The sequence below is a fragment of the Diceros bicornis genome, chromosome 5 (genome assembly GCF_020826845.1).
Source record: "Diceros bicornis minor isolate mBicDic1 chromosome 5, mDicBic1.mat.cur, whole genome shotgun sequence".
Taxonomy (NCBI): domain Eukaryota; kingdom Metazoa; phylum Chordata; class Mammalia; order Perissodactyla; family Rhinocerotidae; genus Diceros; species Diceros bicornis.
Window position 1 is genome coordinate 23206578 of NC_080744.1, and position 10256 is coordinate 23216833.

General features: G+C 50.3%; 1 pseudogene; it reads left to right on the forward strand.

The window, feature by feature from the left end:
• Positions 1-598: 598 nt before the first annotated feature.
• On the forward strand, positions 599-9431 carry LOC131405274 (granzyme H-like; annotated as a pseudogene).
• The last annotated feature ends 825 nt before the right edge of the window (positions 9432-10256 follow it).

Consider the following 10256-nt stretch of genomic DNA (forward strand, 5'->3'; position numbering starts at 1 on the left):
ATGTGACAAGATGCACTCAAATGATAAACATCTGCTTTGGGCCAAAATTATATTTTATCATCTTTGATTTTTTATGCTTCCAAAACTCCATAGATATTACTTAAAAGGTTATTAATAACTCAACATGCTAATGCACATTTAGTTAATAAATCACTACAACATTGCTGAACATACTTGTGGTTTCCAAACTGGGGGGGCAGGAGGAGGCATAAGTCATCAAAGATAGGAGAACAGTGATAGCCCCATGAGGAACAGTCACATCTGGGACAGAGAATGAAAATGAGAAGATTCTTGACATGTTCTACTTTCTGGGTAATGACAAATCCAACAGAAGCAAAAGCAGCATAAGCATTATGCCCAGTTTGAGATAAGATGTCAGAAGTCTTCTCATGTCTGTACCAAATTATATAGGAACTAAGAGAAGTAATTTAAACTATCATGCTGACTGCTGTATTCTTAGTAGCATCATAACTTGAAACTTTCCCATCGAAAAGCTAACAGCCCTCAAGCACCTGTGTACAGAGAACTGTGAGAGCAACTATGCCAGGTTCCTCACCACGGACAGGGAGCCTTGGGGAGCAGAAACTTTGCCTACATCATGGTCTTCACTGGGGCACCAGATTTCCTGGGCCAGGTGGGACAGGAGTGACCAAGGAAACCCAGAATGAGTGACAAAGATTTGTTTCTTCTCTTTCAGTCTCTATCTGCATATCCCCCAACTACTTTAATACTGGGGTCTTTTAAACCTTTGAAATATCAAGAAGTTGAGAACAACATTAGCTTTACCAGGGTGACCTGTGACCACACAATGAACTCAAGTGCATTTGTCTGTCAAACCCCTCCTCCCAAACTCTCCTATTCTATCACTACCTTCTCTTCCTAATACCCTCATCAATGTCCCATCTGCACTTCACCCCAATCTCTGCTCCTCACTCCCATCCTCAACAGTGTGCAGCTGCCTGAAACTACCAGGATACTGGATGAGCAGGCTCTTTGCTATTGTGTTTTAACAGAAACCAGTGCTTTGTACTTTTGTATTTATACCAAAAAAATAAACAAACAAAACTCTGGCGCTATCAAAGAATTGAAGTTTTACAAAGAGTAGGATTGGATAGAGGCATGCTATTTCAGGAAGAAGACTGTTGCCTAATCATAAATTTGAGGCATGGTGGGGTCATATTCACATTCTTGGAGGATCTCACTTAGGGGAAAGGGACACCATTTCTAGATAATGCCAAAGCCCCCCAAAGCCTCCCAAAGCCCCTTCCTCACTCAAAGAGTCCAGGACTTTCTCCTGGTGAACGTGATCATGCTATCAATGGTCTAAGAATGTGGTTCTTGCAAAACCCTCACCACACAGCCCTTTCTGTGTGAGGGGAAGGATATGACGAAAGCTCTTATCTTGAGAATCAATAGAACTGGGAGGAAATTGGTGGTCACTGAGCCTGCCCCTTCTTCCTTCACCTCTACAGCTGAGAAGCCTGGAAGGAGAAAGCACACACCTCTTCAGACCAGATCAGCCTTTCAGAGAAGATGCTGCTGTTTCTGTTGTTATTGGCCAATCTCCTACCCTCCAGGGCTGAAGGAGATAAGTGAACATGTCGATCCTCGGAGGCCTGGCTTATTCCAACAGTGACACTTCCACAGTGTCCCACTGAGGTTATCACTGTGATCTTTCCTTGCCTCAGTCTATTCTCAGAAATTTGAAGAATGCTAGATCTGTTGATATTATGCAGTGTGGAGAAATTATAGAAAATAAAGTTATTCCCAAAGAGACCAGGTGGGTCCTCTCCCTTCCTTGGGTCACATCCCTGTCACCTGGAAAGTGATTTAATATTAGAATGGCACATGCGTCAGTTGGAGGGGAAAGCTGAAAATAGGGGATATAACTTCCCATTCTCTAAAGCTAAGAGTGCTTATCTATCCCCCTAGCTATCGAATAGACCAAGAATAAAGCAGCTATCCTCTACTCAGTTTCCTAGATGTCACCTTCTCCATGTCCCCACTCTCTTCAGCCACTCAGCTCCACCAGGGCAGATACCCAGAACCTGACTGAGCCATCAGAGTGTTACCTCTCGCTGCTCCCAAGTCTTAATGGAGACTGGCTCCCATCCAGGCCCCCTCCTGCCCCACCTCCTCATCACACTCTGATTTCCCCGCCTTTTTATCTGCCTTTTTGTTCTGAGGGCTCAATGCCTCATAAAGATAAATCTTTGCTGGATTTCACATTGCATTAAGACTGCTCCTCCCCAGCTGCTGATGAAAGCAGATTTGAAGACTATTCATTCATGTACCCGAAAAGCATTTGCGGGGTCTGTACTATGTGCCTGACCCAGGATGGGGAGAGAGAGAAGCCAGAGTACTCTGCCCCATGAGTTCAAAATGCTCAGGTCTCAGACCAGACCCATCCTGGAAGTAAGCAGGACATAGGGGCTCTGAGAAGCTTGGGACAAAGAAGCAGCCAGGGTACATCAGAGAGAGTAATTTCCAGGCCTTCTAGCACAGTCCCCTTAACGTGTATATGAAGTGTGTTTGCTCCAGAACAAGGGCTGAGCTCCTCATTTCCACAGGAGGAAACTGAGGATGAAGCCAGGAGACACGTCATGCTGTAAGCCCGCCATGCTGCCCACTGAAGCCTGCAGCCCTCTGTCACCGTGTTGGGGCCCTGAAGACGCTAAAACCACCCCAGTCTCTGCACACACTATGGGTTTAGGCCACCAGGCAGTTCCGGTGCCCTCTTTTCATGAACACAGAGATCCAGGGCAATTTTCTCTTTCAGGGGAGATCAGATGGAGCAGAGAGGCCTGCCCGCACTCCCGGCCCTACATGGCATCTGTACTTTCCTACAACAACAACGAAGGCAGGAGCAGATGTGGAGAGTTCCTGGCATGAGACAACTTTGTGCTGACAGCAGCTCACTGTAACGGAAGGTGAGGAGCACAAATGAGTCCTTCTCTTCCTGGGAACCTCTTGTATCATCCCAGGGCTCAGAACTCAGGAAGGTACCTTAGCACACAGAGCCAAGGACTAATCAGAAAAGCCATCCAATCTGCTCAGGCCACGACAAAGTGGGATACAGGGTTGGAGCATGTGGACAGAGAACTGGGTGGCAGGCAGGCTGCTGAAGAACGAGGCTGGGTCACTGCTGCACAGCAAAGAAAGGCCACGCTGTCCACCTTTCCCTTCCTCCCTATCTGACTCAGCTGCAGGTGTGTAGGCTGGAACTTCAACCTATGATTCTAAGACAGAGCGTAGATCCTGTGGCTTACTCAATCCTTCTTTCTTCACAGAAAAATGAGTGTCGTCCTGGGTGCTCATAATATCAGAAAAATGGAAAACAGCCAGCAGGTCATTCCTGTTCTTAAAGCCTTCCCTCACAAGGATTATAATAATAATTCAAAGTTCAGCAACATCATACTACTGAAGGTACCATCTTGCTGACTTTCAGGTGCACGCACACAGGTTATGAGGGAGCACACAGCTCATTCAGGGTCTCAGTCCCCTCCTCTCCTCCAACCTGTCTGCTCTGCCTGGGTAAATGTAATAGAAGGGGGCTTGGGAGACTCCAGGTGAGGGGTACAGGCACCCTCACCCCTGGCTCTGAGTCCAGCTGGAAGGCGGGCCCTCAACTGCCATCTCTCACCTTTCTGACCAGCTGCGAAACAAGGCTCAACTCAACTGGGCTGTGAAGACAATCGCCCCGCCACAGAGCCAGGACCGGGTGAGGCCGGGGCAGGTGTGCAGCATGGTAGCCTGGGGAAGTCTGGAAAGTGGCAAAAAGCCGAACCAACTCTGAGAGGTGGATCTGGTACTTCACAACGGGCAGAAGTGCAAGAACGTCTACAAAAACTACAACAACTCCATCCAGCTGTGCGTGGGGAACCCTAAGGACAAGAAGGCCACTGCACACGTAAGGAGACAAGTGTCTTCTCAGCCTTTCCCAGGGACACAGTGATGCTGGGGTGACATGGCCATGCCTTCTCCCACCCCACAGCCAATGGTGGACCAGGGTACACTCATGGGTACAGGTTTGCTGTTCCCAGCATGTGCGGCCCAGGTATCTCCCTCCAGCCAATCTCATGGCCTTTGTCCATTGGACAACAAGAGGAGGGTCTGGGACTGGGTTGTGCTGGAGAGAGGGCATAGCCAGGACACAGGCTCATGGTGTAGATAGATCACACAGTATCCACCACCCCCCCGGGCGCTCAGAGCCAAGGTGAATGGTGACCACTCAGCCACTACCCCTCTGAACTGCTGGGTCCTGAGAGGGGGGCAGGAGAGCACCAGGGAGGATATGAAGCTGAGAAGGGGGGAGCCAGAGGGGTCTGACTGAGACTTCACCATTCTCTGTCCACAGGGGGATTCCAGGGGCCCTCTCATGTGTTAACAACATGGCCCACAGCATTGTCTCCTTCAGAAAAAAGAGTAGGAAACCTCCACTTGTCTTCACCAGAATCTCAAGCTTTCTGCCCTGGATAAAAAGCACAATGAGACACTTCAGACTTCAGGGACCAGACTGAGGTGTTCCCAGGATTGATCCATCAGTCTTCTCTGGGGCAGAGGCCAGAACTACACTGGGCAGAGGGGGGTGGAGGGGGCGCTGCTAGGGACTTAATAAACGTCCATCTCTAGAGTAGAAATCACAGATTCCTCTTTCATTCACCAAAATGTCCTATAGCCTATAGCTCATTGGGTAAATTTTCCTTCTATTTTTCAACGTCTCTAAATCTTCTCTAAGAGAATGAATTCAGATAAGTAACCTCATTTTTAAAACATCCATCTTAGAGAAGGCTGGACTGGAGAGAAGTGGCTTGCTGAATGTTTACCATTGATGAGTGTGCTTCAATTACGGGAAAATTTATGTTGGGTGTAAAAGTAATACATACTCATCATAGAAAGATAAGTAAACACAGAACGTACCAGTAAGAACATTAACCTTCCTGGGAATTCCACCACCTAGAGATCATCATTAATCCTTAAGCATGTTATCCTCCCTTCTTTTTCTATGTACTCATAAGATGGTGTTGCTTTAACAGAATTGAGATTGGGCTCATAATGACTTCCTTTCCACTACTCTTTCATATGTCACCATACTGGTGAGAGTGTTGGGATAATCTGTTTTCAAATGTTTGTGATTATTAGGTCCTGAGACATCAGGGCCGTGGTTCACTGGGCCCTGGACAGAGAATACTTAGTGTAGAGTAATTATTGGGATGATCGGCATCCATTTCCCCCTCACCTGGCAACAGTAGCCAGCATTTCTCGAGGGGAAAACCCTGCCCCCAAAAAAGGCACCAAGATTTTAGTGGAACAGTCCCCGCCTGAGGTCCAGGGGTGCTAAATGACCCAAGTATAAACCAATCAGGCAACTCAATCCTGCTGGACCCGATGATGGTTTCTTTTGGTCCAATGAACATAAAATAAATGACCTTTGTTCAAAATTGTGGTATAAGAGATGCTCTCTTTGTTACAGAATACTTAGATTTAAAGAGGAGATTCTAAATATTCCAAAATACAAGGTTGGACTGGTGGTCAGATAGGCAGTGGGGTCACATTTGGGGTGTTTGGGTTCCAGCTCTACATACCCCTAAGGCCGGTGCAGCCATGGTCTCACACCACCAAGTGAAACCCTCACCACAGCCCTTATGATCATGTACTCTAACCACAGATTCTCAGTCTACACCAGCCAACCTCCAGCTTCTCAACGGCAGGAAGCTTGTTGCTAATCTCCCTGGACCTAGGTTACCACATAATTAGTCATGACTCCACCAGGATGGAAAAAGAGCCAAGAGCTGAGAAATGGAGACATTCTTGATTCTTGCTTCTTCTGGGTTCCATCGCCTCTGCTGGCCTCAGCACGGGCTTCGCTTTCTTGTTCTTTCTTCTTGCTTTCGCCTTGTGACTTAGCACTGGGAGTGCAATTGTGGTGACAGTGCTACTGTCACCTACCCCAAGCCAGGGAATGTCGACAAACCCCCTTGCATGATGGCACAGGAAACCCAGAGGAGCACAGGTCTAGGAGGTCTCTGAGGTACTGAGCCACCCCTCTTGCCTTCCTCTCAGGGACTCTGTGTCTGGAAGGAGGAAACATCAGCAGCTCTGACCTGAGCAGACCTTCAGGAAAGATACAGCCACCTCTGCTCTTGTTGGCCTTTCTTCTGCCCCCCGAGGCTGGGACAGGTGAGTGACCATCCCCACTCCAGAAGCTTCAACTCATCTCACAAAACCCTCTGTACTCCTGACCCTTCTGCCCTGCAGAGTCAGAGAGTTTCCCCAATTTGAGCCCAAGAATTTTCTAGACCCCAGCTCCCATCCCAAATCTAGACAAATAAGTCCAAAGCTTCATAGACGCCAGAAGCAAGGGTGTTCACTAAAACACTCTTCCACGTTCACCCACCAGCACCAGTAGGTGTGAGCCTCTCTTAACATCTGGAAAGTGGATTGCTCATAGAAAAGCATTTGGCAGAGGATGTGAAGCTACAAAAGACAAGTAACTAAAATCACTCACTCCAACCCAGGAAAGGACCGCTCAGATGAACTGGTAACAGTATTGGCAGTTGTCCCGGGAGCCAGTTTAAGAACCAGTTACATTTCTCAGCGCCCTCCACCCCCTCACTCTTGCCCAGGAGAGGAGCCCAGGGTGCAGTCGATCTCAGAAAGGGCTGGATGACTGTACCCGGGCTCCTCTGAGGCCTTGGCTCTGCTGCAGGCCTGAGCCCACTTTCAGTCCCACCTCCCCCTGCTTTCCCAGGCCCTCGGCTGCTCCACACCGTGCCCTCCTCCCATCCCTGTGTCCTTGAATCCCACCAGCATTATCCCCACCAAACTTCTGCCTAAAGCTGAGTGAAGGCCCTTCATTCATACAGCCAAAAATGGTTACTGAGATCATAGGATGGCTTAGACACTAGGACGTGACGATTTTAGAAAATCCAACTCTATAGGCTCACGGACAGATAATTAGATGAAGGTGATTTCCCCAATCACAGTGTTAGCAGAGGTTCAGAGGGGTTGGGAGACTCACTGAGACAGAAGCCGTCAGGGGAGCCCTGTCCAGGATCCCTAGGGCTCCACCATCGTGAAGAGAGATCTTATCTCCTCAATACATTGTCTGAAGTAGGACGTGGAGAACAAGCACTGTTCCCCTTTTCTCACAGGGGTTCTGAGGTTTCATGTTCAGAAAAGGTTCTTCTGCTGCAAGGAGAACCCAGGAGATCTCTCCTCCAGAGTCTGCAGGGCACTGTAGACCCCACCGTCAGTCACCACCTTCCGAAACCTTCCCTCTAGACCACGGCCGCTCCCAGAAAGCCCATCTTTCAGTCTTTGTTTCAGAGGACATCATGGGGGACGTGAGGCCAAGCCCCATTCCAGCCCCTACATGGCGTTGGTTCAGTTTCTGGTTAACGAGAGAAAGAACAGGTGTGGTGGTATCCTCCTACAACGGGACTTTGTTCTGACAGCTGCTCACTGCTAGGGAAGGTGAGGGGCCACAGACAACGGACACCTCCTGAGACCCCCACAGAGACCCTGTCCTCTGTCCAGGGGCTACAGCCCAGGGGAGCTCCCACAGCTCCTGGTAACTCAAGGTCACGAGAGCTCATCAGAGAAGCCATCTGAGAGCATGACTGGGGGATAGAAAGTGAAAAATAGGACAGGTAAAGTTTGGGGTCAGAGGTCAGAGGAGAGAGCTAGTGGCCCGGTTGAGAAGAGAGACCACACTGGCCAAATAAAGCAGCTGTGGAGGGTGAAAGCCTGCATGAGGGTCAAAATGCAAACTCAGAGGATTTTCACAATATTGCCTAAGGGCAAGAGAAAGCTTCCAGAAGCTCTACCCTCAGTGTTATTGAGAAGCACAGAGCACAGAGACACTCAGCACCCGGCCCTCCTGTTGCCTCAATTTCCCCTAGCTGCTGCCCTGGCCTGTCCCAGCTGTCACTTGCCCATCATGGCTCTTGGGCTGGATCTCCTGTGACTCCACACCCTCAACACTCCCACTCTACTCTCTGTGCAGCTCAATCAGTGTCACCCTGGGGGCCCACAACATCCTCGACCAGGAGAGGACCCCCCAGGTCATCCCTGTGAAAAGAGCCATCCCCCACCCAGACTATAAGAACTTCTCCAGAGCCAGCCCGGTGGCTTAGTGGTTAAGTGCACGCGCACCACTACTGGCGGCCCGGGTTCGGATCCCAGGCGTGCACGGACACACCGTTTTTCCGGCCATGCTGAGGCCACGTCCCACATACAGCAACTAGAAGGATGTGCAACTATGACATACAACTATCTACTGGGGCTTTGGGGAAAAAAAAGGAGGAGGATTGGCAATAGATGTCAGCTCAGAGGCAGTCTTCCTCAGCAAAAAGAGGAGGATTAGCACGGATGTTAACTCATGGCTGATCTGCCTCGCAAAAAAAATTTAAAAAGAACAAAAAAAAAAAGAACTTCTCCAACGATACCATGTTACCCTCTCACTGCAACCTGTCCCTTCTTTCCTTCCTATCCTGGCTGCCTGACTAGTTCCAAGTGGCTCAGGGGAGAGGGAAGACAGTGCAGCCCCATCGCTGTGTCCAGGCCCAGGAGGCCATTGGCTGAGCTGGACTTTCCTGCCTCTTCCCATCAGCTGGCGAGAAAGGCCAAGCAGACTGCAGCTGCGAGGCCCCTCAGCCTGCCCAGGGCCAAGGCCCAGGTGAGGCCCGGACAGGTGTGCAGTGTGGCCGGCTGGGTGAGAGTCTCAATGGGCCCTTTAGCACCACTCTGCACCAGGCAGAGCTGACCCTACAGCAGGTTCGCGAGTGTGAATCCTGCTTTCCCCGCTATTACAGTGGGCCTCCCAGGTCTTTGAAGGGGACCCTAGGAAGATGAAGACCAGCTTCAAGGTAAGGTTTCCACCATCTACCGAGACAGGGCCCGGGAGAGAGGAGGGTGGAGAGCTGTGGGGTATGACAGTGGCCATATCTTCATGCTTTCTCCTGAGAGCTTGGGCAGGGTGGGTCCACGAATCCAGTCTTCAGCTATTCCCCTGAGTGAATCAGGGGTGCAGGGTGAGGAAGGATCAGTCAGCCCACAGCAGAGTTCTCACCAAAATTTCCCTGAGGACTGGAGAGAAAGCCTTGGCCTGGGTGGAGCTGAAAAGAACAATCAGAGCCAGGCTGGAGCCCCGGGATAAGGGAGGTGACAAGGCTGCCCTGGCCCTGATCTCCCACACAGCCCCCTAACAGAGAACACCCACCCCCGGGATAGTGGGGAGGGCAGGACCACGAGGAGGCCAGCTCAGTTCTTCTCTCTGCCCACAGGGGGACTCTGGTGGTCCCCTCGTCTGTGATAATGTGATCCAGGGTATTTTCTCCTATGGACAAAGCAATGAGACCCTTCTAGGATTCTACATGAAGGTCTCACACTTCCTGCCTTGGATAAAGAGAACAATGAAGCGACTCTAACAGCAGGCCTGAGGCTTCACTTCCTCTGTGCTGACCATCTCTTCAGGGGCAGAGGCAGAAATCCCACGGGAGTGGGCAGTGGGTTGGCAGGGCCATAAAATGGATCACCAGTACGAACATCACTGAAGTCTACTGATTCATGGAACCACTTTCAATGTGCAACAACGCTGCTCCAGGCTGCCCTCTGCTGTCCATTCTGGGCTGCACTTTCTCCTTTCTCCCCCAGCCCTCCTTCCCCCCTAAACCCTATGTTGTATAGTTTCTTAGTCACACCACTGTGGTGCTTGGCCCTCTGCAATGGCTGAGTCTAAAGGCTGCCCATTATAGAAAGACAGTCTTCTCCCCCAAAATATGTTCCTCCCTGGGCCTTAGAAATTTCTTTTCTTCTCTAAGCCAAACACCACCACCAAGCCTGCAACAACTGAGCAGAGAATGGAGCTGGTCAGTGGAAGCAGAGTAACAACCAGGGCCTCTCTCTCCAGTGGGGGCAGCTTCTCCCAGCCTGGACAGCCAGGACCGTCTGCAGCTTAGGAGGCTCAGATGCTCCTTTGATGGCCCTCAGCCTCACTCAGGTCACATTCCCTGCCCTGCTCTCAGCCCAGCACTGAGCTCAGTCAACCTTCCTCCCTGGCTGACCGACCCACACCAGCCCCTGTTTTCTATCATCTGACTGCCCTGACCACCTGCTCCTTTCCCTTCCAGCTCCTTCCCTTCCTGTCCCTACCTTCTTTAGAGCCAGCCTCTCTCTTAACTCCCCAACAGAGTTCCCAAAGCCCCATGTGAATTCTCCTCTATTGCTTGTCCCTGTCATACCTGAGCTGTCAG